A 21185-nucleotide genomic window follows, 5' to 3' on the forward strand; every position below is an offset into this window, starting at 1 on the left:
AGCGACAAAGATTTATGGCTACGCCACAACGCATCCTCGCACGTACAGCAGGCTCATTACGCATTTTAATTAAATATATCAATCACGTCGGCTTTTCACACATGGTGCCAGTGCAGAGTGCTAGCAGTGAAGAAAAAAAAGAATATAATTTGTCAAGCAAGGCAGCCCCTTGCTGACACTTGTCTTCGTGCTTTTATTCAGAACCAAGATGTATGCATGTGATAATAAAAAGTGAACAAAAAATGCCGATTGTACGGTGGCATTAGTTACCGACTGGTGGTGCTTATTAGAGCACTCAACAGTACCTTACTTCTCTTCGCAAGTTCTGGCAGCATATTTTAAAATTAGGTGCAACGTATTGCTTAACTTTACCTACGGGAAGTAGCCTCTGTTGAAACAAAACATGTGTTTTTTTTTTCCTGTTATGTACAGGAGGCAGATGAGAGTCGTAAAGCCATTGGCCTTGCCCCGGTCTACAAAACTGAGACATTCAGGAGGAATTAACATTGTTAATTTTAGATCTCGTAATCCTTGTTCCATCTAGAAATAATGCAAGCTCCTGATGTTACCCGGTAGACCTGAAGAAAACCTGTCAATATCATTGTTTCTTTCTTTTTTATGAAATCTTGGCTGCCGGAAAATAATAACCTTCCACGTGTGTGACGAGGAGGAAGAGGAAAGGAAGGGAATGCGGGCAAGTCAATCAGATACGTGTTCGGTTTGCTACCCTTGTATTGGGGAAATGGATTAAGGGATAAAAAAAGCGAGGATTTACGTGGACAGGTCGCTATAAACGAACTGACATATAGGCCCCAGTGACTAAGGTTAAGCTCCTCGCTTACGCAAATTCTCTGTAGAGAAGTCCAGCGACGTCCGCTGCCACCTACTGCCAACCCTCCGTGGGATTTATCAAGCTTGGCACTAGGGCGTGCATATTCTAGTATGTGTGCATGCCTCTCTTCTTTTCTTTGCCACCATAATATTTGACATCAAGAGCTTGTGCAGAACATTTCATCGAAGACTGATTCGTTAGCTCGCATGCCCTGATCAGTACCCCTTGTATATATTCCTGGCACTCCAGACATATTACGTGGTACTGTTTCTGTTTTGTTTTTCATGTTATTATGCTCGGCAACAAATGCAACTGCGGTATCTGTTGCGAGAAGTACTGTCTAGTAAAACGTATCTAAGCATTTATTCTTTTTTCGCTTACCGCGCAGTCGTATTTTTTGCGCTAGTTGGATGTGCCCGGTCGGACGTCTTTTAAACCATTCTGCCAGGAAGAAAGATAAAGGAATGAATGATCGACTCATTTCCATATGCCTACAAGAACACTGCTTAGAAATAGCCTCCCTACTGAAACATTTCGTGTTACATTCCAATAATTCCACATGTTTCTGTACAAATCTTACGGATAAAATTGTGAAGGGCGAAGCATATAGGGAAGGGCGTTTCAGCTCCAATCACGTGAATACTGCGGAGGGGCGAAGCATGGAGTGTGCGCCGGTGTTTCCCACAGAAAAACCATTGCTAATGGGCAATGAGAGACAGAAGAAAGATTTGACACAAAGACCAATGGTCCGCTTTTATTTAACGTGCACGCTGCCAACCTTTATTGTTCAACTACGCAAAAGGGAAATGTCCCTCCGGAACTACATTACAGGCCAAGGTCCAGTACCTACAAATACGGGGTGGCTGATGAACGGTTGTAGAGCGCGAGGAGCCGGTTCTTTCAATCAAGAAACTCGCTAGCAGGCGCTGCCTGCGTCAGCGTTGTCTCTAGCGGGCGAGGGCGCGTTCTTGTTTCTTGCGTGTAGGTAGTTCAGAGTTCCTCGCAGACAGAGCGTTTCCATAGTCAACACACGCCGTTCGCTCTCTCTCGCCAGAAGGCCAGCGCTGAGGTGGTGGCGCCCTCTCTTGCGCTGAAACAAATGGACCGTCCCAAGAGCAGACGACGATGCACGCTGCAACAGCAGATGACGAGGCACGATGCACGCCTAAACGTCGACGCCCTAAGGTGCTTCGCGCCTAAAAGATAGAAAGAAGAGGGAAGAACGTGCTATACAAATACAATATGTGTGCCTGCGGGGTTCTTACTTTCCCCAGCCTCTGGGCAGACTGCGCTATCTTGGCGCGCCCACTTGAAATCGGTGTGTCGTGTTTCTTTACACAATATTGCCTGCAAATATGTGACCGATGACTGATTACACCCAAGCACTGGAGAAATAAAGACACTTCTTTCACATTGAGAACATGAAGTACCCCATAACCTATGTTGGCCTCAAGCAACTTCATTTAAGAGTGACATATATGAGCAAAACCTTTCATCAAATTCTAGGGCAACCTACCAAATGTTAACCCGTACAAAGACTTGAGTGCGCTTCAGCTGTATGGGATCCAGATCAATGACCGTTAGTCGAAACTTTGTAATTTACCTTGGAACGCTGAGCCCAATTTATAGTCACCAATTTCGCTGTTGCCGCTAGTGTCACCTGGATTAAGTACGCTCTTCACCTTCGAGGTTTATTATTATTAAGAAAAATTTCCGTCTTTTGCTGATTCATAACATTTTCTTCCATAATCTAGCGCTCCCGAGAAAAATTCATTTAACGACCTGCTTACTTTTCATCGCGTGTTGACTCCGCAATTATTGTGGCAATTCCTTTCGCGTAGTACGCTGGATTTGGTGTCAAGGAAAGGTATACCGACAATTTTGTGAGATAATGAAGTATGAAATATTGAAGACACCTGGGACTATTCTGCGAACTCTATGTGGAGGGGGGGGGAAGTGTACGTTGGCAATTTTGTTCCTAAAGCAACTCGTCTTGAGTGCAATCCTTCTGAAGCTAGGTAGTTCGCAATGGCCAGTTTCAGAAAGAACGTGAAGCTGGCACATTGCGCGTGAATGAAGGAAACCTTCTTTAAAGCACTTCTATTTTAGAGAAGTATAAACATCTAGTGCAAATTTCACAACGCGGTCGTCACTATTTAACATAGAAAACGGAGCACTGACTACGTTCGGTCGGAAAGCGGTGGTTATTAAGGCGAAAGCCTTAGATGTTGGATCATTCGCGAATCTTGACCGTCGGCGTTCTCCGGCGTCAGGGACGATTGATAAGAGAAGTTATCATCACGTGACGACTTCACCCGATGACGTCCTTATGACGTCACAGTACTCCAAATGTTCGACTTCGTTATGGCGTCAACGTCACTGTGACGACACGTGACGTAATGCTACATGATGCCGTTATCACATGACATCGTAGCTTGGTCAAAGGTGGACCGTTCACGAAGACCGTGCAATACCAGGTGAGGTGCCTCCGATCCCGGAGGCAGTGCAAAAGCACGTTAGGAGCAGAAAGCTGCAGAACAGGGGGTGGGGGAGGACCAATACATCGACTGAGAAGGAAAAGAAGATAGCTTTCGCCCTCGAGTCATCTGAGAATAATATCATAAGGGAGCCAGTGGTTTTCTTTTTTTCTTCCATTCCAACTAAGAAAAAGTGCTGTAGAATAACACCGACAGGCTCGAAGATGGTTTATGCCGCCCCTGTGAAAAATAAATAAAACTTTAGTTGAGTGTGAACTAAATTCCGATATTTGCATGGTTCAAATTGGGCCTAAAATAATGCGTTGGAGTGCGGGATGCATGCTCTAAAATATCACGTGATTAAATCGTGCGATTCTCTCCAGATAACACCGCGACCACTTGAGCCACAAGAAATCTCTCCGTTCATAGTGCAATATTGCGCAGCTTCCGTAAGCGGCGCAAGGCTGGAACCATCAGCGGAACTAGTGTTCGACCTAGCTAAGTTTTTCTGCGATTGCCAAGATTTTGCTGACAGGCTTAGGCTTCGGTAGTAGTACTACGTATACCATGACTTGGCTGGACATGTCACATGACTACCTGTTACGTGATGTTACGATTTTAGTCACATACTAGCTGTTACGTGGTTTATGGAGGGGGACGTGTTATGTGACTAGCCATTACGCGATGTTGCGTGATTTTTTGGTCACCTGAAAAATGTTAGGTGATCTTTAGTCGCGTGACTAGATGTTGCGTGCTGTTACGCGATTTTTAGTCACGCTAGTACTTATATGATGAGAGAAAATCTGGACGCCTAAGAAGAACGAAACACAGGGAAACAGCTCTTTCCCTGCGCTCTTTCCCGCGCTTTTTCTTTGCGTTTCCTCGTTCTTCTTGCGGTGTTTTAGGTGTCCCGATTTTCTCTCATTATGTTGAACCAACTGGCGCAACAACAATTACTTCCTAGTTACATGATGGTACATGATCCTAGTCACACAGCTGTTACTTAATGTTACATGATTTTAGTCACGCGAGTGTTACGTGTTTTTCTTTCACATGACTGGACGTTACGTGATGTTACGTGATTTTCCTAACGTGACTACATGCTACGTGATTATTGACGCGTGGCTAGTTATTACGTCATGCTTAGCGCTAGTAGTGCAAAGCCTGAGGGGAGGGAGGGGCTGGGCGGCCTTCTTTATTTGTTTTTATTTTTCATTTTTCTTCTTCTCTTTCTTTTTTTTCTGTCAACTCTGTTTATTTCAATTCATTATTTCTCTCAAAATATTTCTGTGTCCTTCTTGCTCTTTCCCTCTTTCTGCTGCCTACACTTCTTCCTTTTTCTCGGTTTAGACCTGACTGTTTATTACGTTTCCTTTTTGCCTTTATTCTCTTCCTTGCTCACCATTTCCCTCTTTTTCTCTATGTTATGCTTTTATGTTTCTAAAGCTGGGAGTACAAAAGGGGCCTTTCACTTCGGTGCCATGAAGCCTAACATTGAGGCGAATGACACAGGAGGACTGTTGATAGAAGCTTGTGTGCCATGGGACAGTCGCGCCAGACAATGCCCTGGGAACGTAATTTATAGCGTGCCACTGAATTCAATTACTCCCGTATTTTCTCGAAGCTTTTCAATAGACCCCAGAGATTGGCTTTCCGCAGTCAACACATGGCCCGGACGCTCGCAAACAGAACTTAGTTGACGCTCAACACGATCGCACTCGAACATAGTGCGCTGTTTGTACTGAATTCCCTGAAGCACACAGCTCTCCTGCTCGTATCAACGTACATAGAAATCCAGGGAAGTAGAAGCATCATTCCTTGTTTGTTTCACAAGCAATTGCACACTGACGTTATTTGGGGAAGTGGCAACCACGAAATGACTTTCAAAAATCAAATTGCAAAGATGTTTCGCAACAAGCGCTGTGCTGCGTTATACGCAGATAAAGCTATGTCTGGGCTCGCCCAGAAATATACACGTAAATGTTTTCTGTAGCATTATATAGTTTGTCTAAGAGCTGCCATACTCCAGAAGTGGAGCGTTTGCTCATTACACGCAGAGCTTTCTGGGCAGCTGAAAATTATGTTTGAGAAAGCAAGCATTCCCTGTAGTACGGAAAGCCGAGCTAGTTGGTACGAATTCATTTCACGGTTCAAAGATAAGTGCATAAGCCACCCATCTTTATCCCTGTCGGGTAAGGAAATAGATTTGCTGGTCTCAGGGCTGTGACTGGGAAAGTGAGAATTTTTTGTCTTTTTGAATTTTTTGTTTTTGCTGTCGGACGGAGTCATAAATACATACAAACTACAAACAATTGTTTGTTTGTGTGTATTTATGTGTGTTTCTGAAAAAATAAGCGTCAGTTGAAAGTTAGCGCCTGCATCGTCTCTCTTGCCTGTGTCCCTGTGTTTTTGCGCTATTGCACTATGAAAGCATTCCCTGATTTACCGCTCACGGCAGTGGTACCCACTATTGCTATTTTGAAAAACAGTGTGCATATACCAAGCTGTCGCTCTAGGTTTTAGGTTATGAAACGAACAATTCCCGAGGTTAGGCATTTACGTCATTTATTAGAACTTAACATGGCACGGTATTTACTTCCTATTTTGTTAAGTCCCGGTTGTGGGTGACGTCTATTGACTCCGCTTCAATAATAAGGGCCAGTAATGCACACATGCGCACATATTTTAAATGCGAAGCATTTCTTAGCGAACCTCAGGCACTTTGGCCGTTTCTGTCTACGTATCTATCTATCTATCTATCTATCTATCTATCTATCTATCTATCTATCTATCTATCTATCTATCTATCTATCTATCTATCTATCTATCTATCTATCTATCTATCTATCTATCTATCTATCTATCTATCTATCTATCTATCTATCTATCTATCTATCTATCTATCTATCTATCTATCTATCTATCTATCTAGCCGCCTACGTCTGGGCGCTCTCCTGGTCATCTCCCTAACTTGTAATATACCAAAATTGGCATAGCAGGGTATCAGTGTATGACGAACAAGATTCACTGGTCGTGACATGAATAACGCAAAATACCTCTCGCTTACGTCATGAAACCCTTTCTCTCAGACAATATTTCACATACCCGCATATCCGAGTTCATGTTATGCGGGCATGTGCCACAGGTGATACAGTCCCAACCAACTCAGTAACGGCGAACAGTGACATCCTCAGACAGCTCCGCTACGCTCCGCCATTCAACGAGAACAAACGACATCAAATTCCTCCGAACATACACGATCAGTACAACATCCCACCACTACCGAGAAACATGCACCCCGAATTTCATATCGAACGCCGGAAACTTCGAGCCAAGAAGCTAGAACGCAGTTACGGCCAAGCAGAAGGAGTATACTATGTGGACGCCGCCGCCTACACCACTAAACACCGCTATGTCCTAGCGGTCGTGGACAACCAGGGCAACATTGTTCGTTCAGCGTCAATCAAGACCACCTCGGCAGGCGACGCGGAAGAAGCCGCCATCGCACTCGCATCGGGGCTACCTGATTGCGATGTCATAATTAGCGACTCTAAGACAGCTATCCGGAACTTCAGTAGTGGTTATATTACCAATACCGCACATTCCTTGCTCGTCGCTCACCCACCACAAAACAACATCGCCCTAGTCTGGACTCCAGCACATCAAGGACTCCGAGGAAACGAAATGGCTCATGCAGCTGCTCGAGGATTCACAGACCGAGTGGCCGCAAATGTGCGCCAACCTCTAGGGCCCAATAACTCCTCACAAGACACCCATAAAGACTCGCTGATCATTTTTCACGAAATTTGCACACATTACAGACACCAACGCTTAACATATCCACCTCTTTCCCTGCCTAGCACGCGCCAGAGAGAAATATTGTGGCGGCAACTACAAACTCGCACATTTCTTACACCGCGAACTCTGCACTTATTTTTTCCTGCCACATACCAGTCACCCAAATGTCGCTTCTGCCCTGTCCAGATAGCAGATCTCTCGCATATCATGTGGCAGTGTCCCATGAAATCTCCCGCCCGCACTCTCAAGCCATTAATTAGTAGTGAGGAGCTGTGGGAGACTGCCCTGCGCAGCTCCGATCCCACTCTCCAGGACAGAGTCCTGAGGTGGGCTGAGGAGATAGCGGAGGCCTACCACGACTGGTAGTCTGACGTTATGCCACACGAAGTGGTGACGGACGCTTACTGGGACTGGATCACAGACCTCCCTCTCTCCCCTCCGGCTCCTCCCCTTTCTTAAAAAGGGAAATAAAGTTTCTTCACTCACTCACACACATCGACACGCTAGGAAAATGATAATAATAATAATTGTTGGGGTTTTATGCCTCGAAACCACGATATGATTATGAGAGACGCCATAGCGAAGGACTCCGGAAATTTTGACTCTGTGGTATTCTTTAACATGCACCGAGGTCGCACAGTACACGGGCATCTAGCATTTTGCCTCCATCAAAATCCTACCGCCGCGGCTGGGATCTAATCCGCGACCTTCGGGTCAGCAGCCGAGCCCCGTAATCGCTACAAGACAGTGGCCGACGCAAGGAAAGTGAGGGAACTGAAAGAACATCCCTAGAAGACGCTCAACTACCATCCACTCGTCCACGTGGTTCGCAACGTCGACTACGTGAACTACAAAAAAAACGGGGTGAATGCTTCCCTGCAATGAATCTGCCGAGAAAATCAGGCCTCTCATTATTACCGGTGACTTCAACATTGACTTATCAAGACCCAACAATGCCTGGTCCTTATACTGCGTGAAAGACGGCTTGGATGTGGACAGGACATCAAAAGACCTCGCTGCCACGTCCAGGACAGGAGGCATCATAGATCATTTCATTGTAAGAGGCATCCGGGTTTACCACCAACTGCACTATACCTTGCATTTCACTGCACTTAGACCCCTCGTAGCCGCGATCATGAACGGATCCGATAACAAGTCCGGTCCAGCTGCTGGTGATCACTGATAACGGTGATGGTGACCTTGTTCAAGAACTGTCAAGAACCCCTCCTACACATACACACAGGTTCCTGAAACGTGTGTGCGTTCTCCGTCATAACGGACAAGTATAATCATAACAACTGTAACGCAACTGTAACAACAGCAACTGTGACTGTAAAGTACGTGCAGTGCGCCTGCGTGTGCCACTTCGTTGCGTACCATATATCTCGGGAAACTTTCCTAAATGAAGCTTAGTTGCGAGTAACGCCTGTCCAGTGCATCTGTGTTCCTTCTTTCTCCTGTTCGGATGCGCGCTATCCAGTACTGAAGAATACAAGCACTACATATCAGCTTACCGCGTCTTGTGTTGGCAACAGCCATGTTGCTGTTAGCATCGTTACGCAGCTGCAAACAGCTGGTTATATAACACATACGCGACTCATCAACATATGAGTGTGCGTATACCACTTCCACAATTCTCTACGCGTCATTCCCTGACGTTTCACTCAATGTGAAAAATTACGCCTCATTCACCTTCCCGGGCATGCTTCGCATAACATCGATTCCCACGGTACGTGGGATCTGCCGAATTTTTTATCTTGGTGTTTATTGAAAGCAGACACGAGCGATAAAAATACAGCAGTCAGTCAGTACAACGATGGGCTTTGCAACAACCCTCCTTTCAATTTCTAGCTACAATGGATGCGACGACGCGCATGGCGTGTAATAAAGCACACAGCAGGAATACCACGCAGCACTCACAAGGTTTCATTGAAAAAATTTCATCGAGGAAAACACTAGCTCGATGTAGTGGCTTACGAATGCAAATGCTTTTGTATTGCACCTCGTGAGCTGCCCTTAATTTACGATTCCCATAGAAGACATTTGTACACACTAACAAGGCACAAAACACAACCGGAGGTTATTGCTTTGACGCCGCAGACGCAGCAGTCCCGGCAAGCTGGTTAAGCAAGTCTAGCCGAGATAACTTTAATTACAGAGCATTACCCTACTCGAGCACGCTGCAGGGTTATATGCATGTCTATGAGATTTTCTTTATACAGTGTGTTGTGAGCCAAGTTCTTCTCTAAAAGAAACAAGAATCGTGACCAGTTTCACTGAATTCATAAGCAATTTCCCGGTACAATACAGAACGGATTGTGATACGCATGCAGTTAGTTTTATGGAAGCAGGAAAAAAAGCGTATTCAATACTCCCTTACGCTCAGGAAGAATCTTTGCAGACACAATACCACAACTGAATAAGCTTCGACAAATGCGTGGCTCTCGTGAGGTCGTGCCTCACATTTGCGGTGCAGCCGAAGAATTCTAGATCATGTCCCTTATCATGAAATAACAAAGAGAACAGTCATTGCAAACAGCGAACACGTGGTATTATGGGCCATCATTTTCTCGTTAGGAACCGTTTACTTTCGCTTCTGAAACCCAGATGACCTTGTCTCTAAGTATCCCGAATTACTTAAAAAAGTACCTGTAGATTACCTTATTTATGTTCCAGAGGCAATTTAGTGTTCTTAGAACCGTTCTACAGGTCTCGCCGTACTTCGCAGGCTGGAGTATCTCTATTTCAACGTTTTTAAAAGCAATACACAATAATACAGCACGGTCGCTTAGAGACATTTCGAATGCAAATTACTGCCCTGGCGTTTCGTCCAATCGTTGACGGAAGCCTTACTGCTTATCTCTTTAAGCATCGCGCCGCGCGGAGTTTCAATGCTTTCGCCACCTCATTGGGTCTGAAGCGTAGTAGTAGTAGCAGTAGTGGTAGTAATATCTGGGGTTTAAACGTCCCAAAACCACGATATGATTATGAGGAACGCAGTAGTGGAGGGTTCCGGAAATTTCGACCATCTGGGTTTTTTTTAACGTGCAACTAAACATAAGCACACAGGCCTCAAACATTTTCGCCTTCATCAGAAATGTAGCCGCCACGGCTGCGATTCCATCTCGCGAACTTCAGGTCAGCAGTCGATCGCCATAACCACTAGACCACCGTGGCGGGGCTAGTAGTAGCAGTAGTAGTATTAGTACATAATGGTGTAATAGTTGCGCTGAAAAAGACGAAGACAAGAAAGTGAACACCACAAGCGCTTACTCGCAACTGAGAGCTTTATTGCTTGAACAGAAAATATATACCTAAACTTCACGCTCGACTAATTCCCGCGCATGGGCATCGTGGGAAAGACAAAAGTCAAAATTCAGAACAAGAACACTCCTCCTCCACACAACCCCTCCCCCCAACATGTTACCCCCTTTCCTTGAGTAGTATCACTTCCTTCTCCGATATGGCTAAGGAAGGATGACTAACGCACATAGATGCCATTGTGTTAATGTGGAAAGCCAATATCAAACATCTATTTAGGCATGGAAGAGTGCCCTTCATGACGAGGAAAGGCTTTCAACAAGGGAGCCTAGTTCTGTGCGGTATGTTTGCTCATTGACTTCCCCGTTGCTCGTCACGTTCTTCTTGACTTGCGTGTGCTGTATGGTCAAGTAAACAACTTCCGCTATTTCGCGGCTTCGTGCACATCACAACAGGTAGTGCTACCTGTTGTGATCAAAAACGGCGTATACTTGATGTATCCGATTTTCCTGATGGTTTTGTATGTTGTGCACATATGACTGCACAGCACGAAATCGCAGTTAGTTTTGAAATAAAAAAAAATTTTCAACACAGTAAAATTCTGCAAGCGTCGCCGGTTGACGACGACCATTTTACGAAGAGTGCGTTTTCGTAAATTCGCAACCATGCTGGCAACTAATGAAGCTATATCTTACAAATCTCTTTCATTTTAGCGGAAGTAGAAGCGAAGAGGAAATATCTCTTATCATTTCATGGAATTCTGAGCAAATTATGTAATTTTAAAAATTCATGAAAAACGCTGCGTTTACGAAAATTCGTCAAGTTTGGGACGCTATGGCAACTTCTGTGAACATCTTAGCTTGTTCATATTTGCTGTATGAATAGGCCTTTATATGAGTGATGAACCTCCGCATTTATATTTTTCTAATAATTTCCAAAGTAGTAAAATTTCATGCACGAAACACCAAAAAGACAAAAGGGCTCCCCGATTCAAAAATTTATAATAAAAAAACACAATCTCAATTTTGTTCAAAGTCCCCGAAAATGTTCTTAAAGGACTGCAGAATGATATTATGAAAAAACATGCTGCATCATTTTCATTAGAACAAAAGCAGAAAATGTCAAACATTGTGTTTCCAGAGCGTGGTGGCTACTGCGTAAAAGACACCTCAAGTAACAAGAAAATACAGTAACACGACTTTTTTCTTCTCTCAGCTTCGCTAAACAACAGTAATTATCTATTCTCGAAAAGTGGCAACTGTTTTGTAAATAAGAAGATCTATCCAATTAAACGCATTTGCATGGTTTGCGACTTCACGCCAGTGTTACACATCCCTCAGTCCACAGTAGGCACTTTCAGTTGTAGCCTCCTTTTCTTTCAACTATTTTAGTTCAGTATAAATCATATCTTGCATGCTAAAGAACGCATTCCCTCCACGCGTATATTATGATGTTGTGTTGAGCCAGAATTGAGAGATTGGTATAAAAGGCAAGGTCTCCTTATGAATGGAAATGAATTTCTGGAGAGCGGTGGCCAAGAGGTTTGGTTTTTGTTGGCCCAAATGTGTACGTTGTCAAACCTTATGTGATCAATGCAGAGTTTAAAAAGAATCGATTACGTGAAGATTCGTGGCAGCAGTTCTGACCACGGACAAAACACGTTTTGTTTGCATTGCATCTGCTTTGCCTTGCATGTCCTTGTATCTCTTGAAGCAGTGCTGGCAGATCTGGTCTCCCTCTTGAATTGATCGCACATCCTGCTTCATGACATTCCGCAAAAGACTCGATCTGATATCTTCTACACAACGAAAATTCCGCCGCAGTGGAATTTTCATTTTGTGCACCATGAGGTAGTCCGTACAAAAAAACTCGGTCATGGCTATAACGCCTACCCATAGCCACCTTCAGAGTGTAGGACAGTGATCGCACCAAAGTGAAGCACAATTTGGATGCTTAACTTTTAACTGAGGTGGTGTTTGGCTGACTGGCACAGCCGTGCTCGTTGCCGTTGTCTGCTCAGGGGGGCGTCTATCGCGCCGCCCTTTGCACCTGTACGCCTAACGCATGCTACTCCGTTTACACGAAGGCGTGTAGCGCGGGCCACTCGATCCGCCACACGATCCGCGCGGTGCGGATCCAGAGACCCGGCGGGAGAGCGACGAGCGGTGAAAAATGTATCGTGTAACCAACGCAATCGACACCCCAGCATTTTTTCGTGCAGAGCGACAAAGCCTGGCAAACCATGTGTGGCTGCTGTGCTTAGGTTGCACTGCGGTACTCGCCGTTCACCACTGTCGCCATTTGCGATTTCTCACATTCTTACAATGCATGATCGACTCAGCTACACAAATTTCGCGTTTAGCTTCGTTGCTTTTATACAAGCGCATTTACTAAAAACATTATCCAGAGGAATGAAAATGTCCGTGCTGCCCGTCGACGAGGAATATAAGTGGTGTCGCAAATGCAGTTAATTGGAACGATCTTTTTTATTTACAAAATTTCCGACAATAGATCATTACTGTAGTCTAGCGAAGCTCAGAGAAGAAACAAGACGTGTTACTGTATTTTCTTGTTACTATAGAGATGTCCCTTACGCAGTAGCCACCCCGCTCTGGCAACAGTGTTTGACATGTTCTGCTTTTTTTCTAATAAAAATGATGCAACTGGTTTTTTTATAATATAATTCTGCAGTCATTTGAGAACATTTTGGGGGACTATCAACAAAATTCAGACTGGAGTGTTTTTTATTACAGATTTTTGAATCGAGGAGCACTTTTGTCTTTTTGGTATTTCGAGCATAAATATTTAATACTTTGAAAATTATTAGAGAAATACAAATGCAGAGGTTCATTATTCAGGTAAAGGCCTATTCCTACTGCAAATATGAACAAGCTAAGATGCTCACACAAGGAGCGTATAGCGTCCGAAATTTGACTGATTTTCAAAAACCGAGCATTTTTCGTGAATTTTTCAAAATACATAATTTGCTCAGAATTCTATGAAATGATAAGAGCTATTTCCCCTTTACTTCTACTTCCGCTAAAAGAAAAGATATTTATAATATATAGTTTCAGTAGCTGCCAGCGTGGTTCCGAATTTACGAAAATGCACTCTTCGTAAAATAGTTGTCGTCAACCGACGACATTTGTCGAATTTTCCTGATCTGAAAAAATTTTTATTTGAAAACGATCGGCGATTTCGTGCTTCGCAGTCATATGTGCACAACATACAAAATTATCAGGAAAATCGGAAACATGAAGTATACACCTTTTTTTGATCTTTCGTGGAATCGACTAGCACAGTTATACTGATGAAAATTGGTGGCTCGCCATCCGGGCCCTGCAAAAGCGCATGTCCGGTGAAGCGCTAACTACCGTCGCTGCGGCAGCTTGCGCCACATCAGTCGTTACCAGCAAACGCAAGCGTGGAGCGCAACCATCTGATACTGTCTTATCACCCCTTATGTCGCTTGGGTGCCTGTTTAGTGCTTGTTGTTTTCTTGAGCGAATGCAGTGCTGCATTTTAGTGCAATAGCGTTAAACAGCCAGTGTCTCAGAAATTCCACTGTCAGCGTCGTTGGTTGCGAGCGAAAAATGGGCAAATCTCTCGAGGGAAAATTCGCAGTAAAACAAAGAATAAAATCGCGGATGCAAGCCGGAATCAAACCAAGGCATTCTTGGGCGGCAGTATGGTGTTCTAGCACAGAACGACACCAGTGCTTGAAGATACATAGCAAAAAAATTGGGGAGGGGCGAAGCATGTGGGGAGGGGTGTTTCAGCTCCACTAATGTGAAACATGTGGAGGAGCGAAGCATGCAGTGTGCTCTGGTGTTTCCTACAGCAAAATCAATCACGGCTAATGGGCAATGAAAGACAGAACAAAGATTAGAGACAGAGACCCACAATCCGCTTCTCGTTAAAGTGCATGCAGCGAATCTTTATTGTTTAACTGCGCACAAGAGAAATATCCCACCGGCACAACATTACAGGTCAAGATCCAGTTCATATATATATACGGGGTGGCCGCTTAACGGTAGTGCAGTGTGAGCAGTCGGTTTTAGGAGCGAAGTTCCTTATAGCATCACCTGGTCCACTTGTCGCTCCGTCCGGCGTTCCCCCCGCCGTCGCGTCTCTCGTATCCTTCAATAGATGGCGCTGTCTCATAGAGATGCATTCAAACTGCAGTTGGGTGACGATATACTAGACGGCGCTGTCCCATTGAGATAGAAAAAAAATATCAAAGAATAAATAATACAAAAATTTTAAAATTGAAAATTAAAAATAAATAGTCAAGTAAATAAAACATCAAAGGCATAAAAGAAATAAAAAATATAAAATAAAAATATGAAGAAATAAAACAAAAAATAAAGAAAAGAACAAAGAAAAGGAAAAGGAAACATAAAGCGGCGTATCGCTTTCATTACTGCTCGGCGAATCCACTGAACATTTCACGGTGTAACCATGATTGCTTCAGGAGCTTCGCCCAAGCTCTTCATCATTCACCCGTGGATATGCTGTAATTTTTTTTTCAATGAGGAAACCCGCTAGCAGACGCTGCCTACGTCGGCGTTGTCTCTTGCGGGTGGGGACGCGTTCTCGTTCCTTGCGAGCTGGTAGTTCAGCGTTCATCGCAAAAAAAAAAAATACAGCATCTCCCGCTAAAGGGGCACATGAGGCGATGCGAAGCCGCGTTTCGGCGGTTTCGGCATGTCGAACCCGCGTTTCATTCGTAGCAATTTTCCGCCGACGTTGCCGTTTGCTTGCGCTAGGCTGCCCTAGCCCGGAGCTCGGGGTCCGCTTGCCAACATTTATGTTGCGCTTCGGCGCGTCGAGCCTTCCGCTGCTCCGCGATCTCCGGAGGTGTTAAGGTATTACTACAACTGGCGCCGATGTTGACGTTGGAACTCAGGACACCGGCGCAGCCAGCGCAGTGAGTGAGCGGGTGCACGACCTAACGCGAGCCTTTTTTCTAAACGAGGAGGGGGAATGTGAGCAGAGGGGGAGCGGGGAGGGGGAGGAAGGAGTATACAGGAGGTGTATGGAGGTGTATGACATGGACAGATCAAGTGAATGCCACCTTAAATAAGCTTTCAAAAATTGTAGGAATATTGTGCAAATTTCGTTACGTCCTGCCACAGGACATAAAGTTGGTAATGTACAAGTCATTGTTTTTGTCTAACTTATCTTATTGTTACTTAGTATGGGGCGCTACCACCAAAATCAACATCCAGCAATTACACAAACTTCAAAAGAAAGCCGTTCGAAACATCGTTAGTGCCGCATATGACGCGCACACGGAGCCAATTTTCAAGGCTCTGAACTTATTTCCAGTGAATGAACTCCATCGCACAATCTTAAACAAACGCTACACATCGGCTACGAAAAACAACGACATATTTTTCACAGAACTGTCCGCGCGAAGTCGCGCTGAGCATGTGCGTACTTTAAGGGTCCGTGAAGTCTGGAGGTTGCCCAGAACGCGAACAAATTACGGAGCTCAGATGTTAAAATACCAGTTACCGTTACTACTTAATAATTCCGAGTATCATACGTAACAGTTTCGCGTACTTAATTCACATCTGTGTAATGATAAAAGCATGTGTATCGAGTGCATGTCAATCTTCTGTACCAGTGCCTTTTTCTTTTATTTTATTGTGCACACATTTTCTTTCATTCGCTGCTGTGTACATACATACGACATTGCCGTTTTTTTCAGTTACTAGTTTACTTATGATGTACCAGTGAAGAGAACTGCCATGTGCCCGTTTTGCCTCTCTGTGCACTCTGTTGCCATGTTTGCCAAACCCGGGGGTACGGACCCTGTCAAGCCTGATCTACGGCTTTTTTGTCTGTACCAACCAAGCTTCATTGAGTGTTTTTGAAGCTGAAAATAAATCTTGAATAATGATTAATGATTAAAAATGTGTGGAGACGGTCTGCGCATGCGCAGTAAGGATGCTCACGCCGCACACCACCCCTACCGGATTGAACTCCGCCATTAGCTGCTTCCTATCTAAAGAGCGTGTCCGTAGTTAACGCGCGCCATTCGCTCTATCTGGCCACACGGCGAGCGCTGAGGTGGTGGCGCCCTCTCTTGCGCTCAAGGAAATTGACAGGCCACGGTGATGCACGCAAGCAAATGGACAGGACAGGAAGATGCACGCGGCGACAGCAGACGACGATGCCCGCCGACACGCCAAGACCCTAAGGTGCTTCGTACCTAAAAATATTGAGGCGTCGTGGAGTGTGAGGAGTCGCGTTACCACATGTAAAACTGCGTGGCAATAGGGCGTAATCGCAGAAAGAGACCAAATATGTAGAATGAATTGGATTATACTGAAATTTGGAGTTGTCCGATGTGAACTTAAGTGAAGCATATGAATGCGTTCTACCGATGATGCAAAAGAAAAAACAAACAAATGGGAAGCTGTACATTTGCTGTGACCGCTTGATTGCAACATTTCGTGTTGGCGGACTGAAACTGACAGCAATCTTCTGGAGAACGCGTAAGATCGATATCAAGAATTGCAGATTTCTGTAAAATTCCTACTTCCAGAAACTTGAATTCCTACGCAGCGTTTTCGTGATCGCGTGATGGTCCTGTCATTGACCCGTTCTAGAGACTGATGAACGCTCGAAAGAACATGAAAGATGCCACGCTGATTCCCCCGGAAGAGAGCGCTCCCGGGACGGCCACTACCAAGAAAGAAGGAACGAAAGAAAGGAAGAAAGAAGGAAAGAAAGCCATAGAGAATATCTGCATTTCGACGTCTACTTATTTGAACTCGTGCTCGAATATGTGTGCACAAATGAGCTTATATTACCTAGTTGAACTTTCATGTGGTGTTCGATTGTACTGCATCTGCACATCTTATGTTGGACTGTATAACACTTAGCGCACCTATTAATAATAATAATAATAATAATAATAATAATAATAATAATAATAATAATAATATAATAATAATAATAATAATAATATTATTATTATTATTATTATTATTATTATTATTATTATTATTATTATTATTATTATTATTATTATTATTATTATTTTTTTTTATTATTATTATTATTAGATCTCTACTATGTGCCACATCAAAGAACTTCGAACTGGCTCTTCACAAAATATTGTCCTTTAGTGTGAAAAACTCATTGACTCCAAATCAACATGGTTTTCTTGCTGGCCGCTCAACTGCCACAAATCGTGCTAGTTTTATGACGCAGATCTCAACACCTATTTCTCAAAGAGGACAGGTTGACGTAATCTACTGTGACCTGAGCAAGGCTTTTGACGTGGTCAGCCACACACTCATTATGGTTAAACTTGCGCACTTTGACGTTGACTTGTCGATTGTCAATCTCTTGAACAGCTATCTGCTCAATAGATTTTGTTATGTTGCCGTAAATGGCTAAACCTCTTTTTTGTATAAAGTGACTAGTGGGGTCCCTCAAGGGTCGGTATTAGGCCGACTCTTATTTTTAATTTACGTTAATGATGTTTCTTTCGCCATTCGTAGTTTTTCTTTCCTATTGTATGCCGATAACATCAAGATATTTAGGGAAATGCATTGAATTAATGACAGTCACTTGCTACAGTCAGATTTGTGTTCTTTTTCCAAATGGTGCAATGGCAATAACCTTTCTCTGAATACCTCGAAGACAAAATTCATGTCTATCACTCACGAAACATCTAGCGTGTCATTTCAATACTCTGTCAATTCTATGTCGTTATGCAAGGTTTATGAAATCAGTGATCTTGGTGTTGTTATTGATAGCACGTTAAACTTTCTTCTCACGTTAAGCGTGCTGCTACGCGGGGCCTTCGTTCTCTCAGATGTGTTTGCAGAATATCTCGAGAATTCAGTTCTCCTATAGCCCTCCACAAATTGTACATCGCAATATGTCTTCCACAACCTGAGTATGCTTCCGTGATATAGAATGGCATTGCTCAATCTTGCGGTAACACCATTGAACGAGTCCAGCAAAAATTTCTCAGCATATATAAACATCGCTTTGCTAAAAATGACTCTGGATCTCGTTTAAATACTGCTGAATTATTATCACTGCCATCACTTCACTGCCGACGAAATCGTTCTGACCTCTTATTTGTTTACAAGTTAGTCCACGGTATCATATCCTGCCCTGTACTTCTCAATTGTGTTAATTTTCGAATTCCGCGTAAGTTAACCAGAGAGAACAGACCGTTTCATGTACCCGCCTGCTTCTTCCCACACTCTACCGTTCACAGGATACAAAGTCTCTATAACGTTTTTTCTTGATCTTCACGTTTTTTATAGTCCAGAATCATTGTTTTTATCCGTGCTTTGCTCTGCTTTGACATAGGGTGACATAATGTACAAAGTCTTCCTTTCTCAGTCTTTCCGCATATTGTATATATGCAATCTAATTTTTTATTCCCCGTAATTATTTCTCGTGTTGTCTTATTTTACTCCTCCCCTTTTGTGTTCATTTCTCTTTGTCTACGTGTTTTTGCTCTTTTTATTTCTGAAAACTGTCATTATATTATTGTTTATTTTCTTATTATTTTTTTCGTGCCCCTGCACAAAGACCTTATGATTGTTCCTGGGCACATTAAATAAATAAATGATTGATTGATTGATTGATTGATTGATTGATTGATTGATTGATTGATTATTATTATTACTATTATTACTATTCTTTTAATACATTTTTTGTCTGCTAAGCAAGAAGGCGTAGCCGGTGCCACTGTAATGGCACCAACCTCTCCTATTCATCATTACGATTAAAAAAAAGCAGTACGTCAGACACGCCCACTCCAAGCTTCGTTTGCCCACACTTCCGCGATTGGCGAAGTGCTCCTGAAGTGTTTAATCTGTGCTGGCGAAACAGGACATGCTTCTGCGTCAGCTTCAGTGTGTGATTAACAGCTGAAGTGGCAAAGGGATTTATTGGCCGGGGGTATGTGAGTTGCTTCCCGGCTTCCAAACCCTCGAAAGCATTCGTAATAGACGCTTGCCACGTGATCCTCACACCATGTCTTCGGTCAAATTGTTCCATTAATTGCATACATCTAGAGTCATACAGTAGGCCACGTACTGATGATTTCCTTTCAAAACTCTCTTCAAACGGGCTGGAGAGCTGCCGTATCAAATAACGAACTAAGTTACACTTTAAAAGAGATATCAAATAAAAAGTATGGGCTGTAGATACCTTGGCTGAATGCTACCAGGTCATCTTTCACGGTAGGGAGAGCATTCAATAATGCCTGCAGAACTTTCCATCGGGAAACCAGATCGATTATGGTGGCGTTGCATGATAGGATGCACCCGCTTTACATAATATTCTTTGGCTCCATTGACACTGCCTTTCCCGCGAGAGACTGACTGGATAGTTGAGCGTGGTCCCCGAGGAAAGTACCACGGCCGCTACATAAAAAAAAAAACAGGTCGTGAAAGTACATAAAATATTCCATATGGCCACATAAAAAGTATTTTTGTGCTGATTTAATGAAAAGTCGCCCGCATCTTCCCACGGGGTGAACTCGAGTAAATGCGTCGCAGAGTGGTGGGGGTATCGCGTGAATGCTGCGTAATTGGGTATGGTTTGGGAATGCTTAATTGTTACACGATGCGCACACCAAGTACGACTTGAACGGCTCCAGCGTGCACGAATTTCCGGGTCCGCAGCTCGCTTCAGACGCTTGCGTTCAGCATCGTATGCTCGTCTCTTCGCAGCCTTGTCTTCTGCGTTGCTTGCTGTTGTTGACGCCGACGATAGTGAGGGTGGCGTAACGTTGCCTTCAGGGAGTGGTGGGACGCTGATTGAAGGTACTGTTGCTTCCATCGCATCTACTCGAGTCAAGCAAAGCTTCAAGTCAAGCGAAAGCCAGGTAAAGATGCCTTTGACTGAATTCCGAACGAGCGCTCCGCCGCTTATTTACACACCGCGCGCGTTCGAGGAAGAGGAGGGAGGGACGGAGAGGAGGAAGGGAGGGAGGGAGAGGAGATGCTTGCTGCCGGCACGAGACGAGCCCAGCATGCGCAGGTGCGACTAAGAAATGCTCCGCATTTAAAACGTTTTGCTCGTCTCGTAAGGACGATCGCCCGTGGAAAGAATTAAATGCATAAAACAGAACAAACGAGGCTTTCACATTCGTTGCAACACCACCTGAATTATATTCTTTCACTGTTTTTGCTGAAGGCTGTTTAGATATGTTATCATTTTAATATTCATCTTAGTCTTGAAATACTCTCACTGTTCTATCACTGCTTCCTTATTTTCATTTCTCAGCTTCTGAATGCTTCGCTCAGATGGTAAGCTAAAATCTCGTCACGTAGCATTCTGTAGTTGAATTTCAAGTTTTCCAATTCCTTGTTGTTTGCCAACACCGAATGTCTGAGGACTGGTCAGACCGGTCAACACGTGTTACTCGATGTTCATGACATGAATTTAACTACTCAGCCGACACTTAAGCCGTGTCTGGTCGCGCGTGGCGAATTCCTTGAAAATGCAATAATTGTATAAATGAATTTATTCCCATGCATTATCGTGCGTCCTGAACGAAGTATTCATGAATAATGCATCCCAGACACGCCGTGTTGCTGTGGCTATACAAGTTGAATCTCGTTTTATCGAGCGGGTATAACACGCAAATTATATTTATTTATTTATTTATTTATTTATTTATTTTTATATATTTATTTATTTATTCATACATACTGCAGTGTTATTCAGGGCTATAGCAGGAATGGGACGTTATATAATACTAGGCAACAGAGAAAAAATACAAAGAAATAATACAAACAAATAATACAAATTGTAAAGCAAGTACA

This window comes from Rhipicephalus sanguineus, chromosome 9, assembly GCF_013339695.2.
Source record: "Rhipicephalus sanguineus isolate Rsan-2018 chromosome 9, BIME_Rsan_1.4, whole genome shotgun sequence".
Lineage (NCBI taxonomy): Eukaryota > Metazoa > Arthropoda > Arachnida > Ixodida > Ixodidae > Rhipicephalus > Rhipicephalus sanguineus.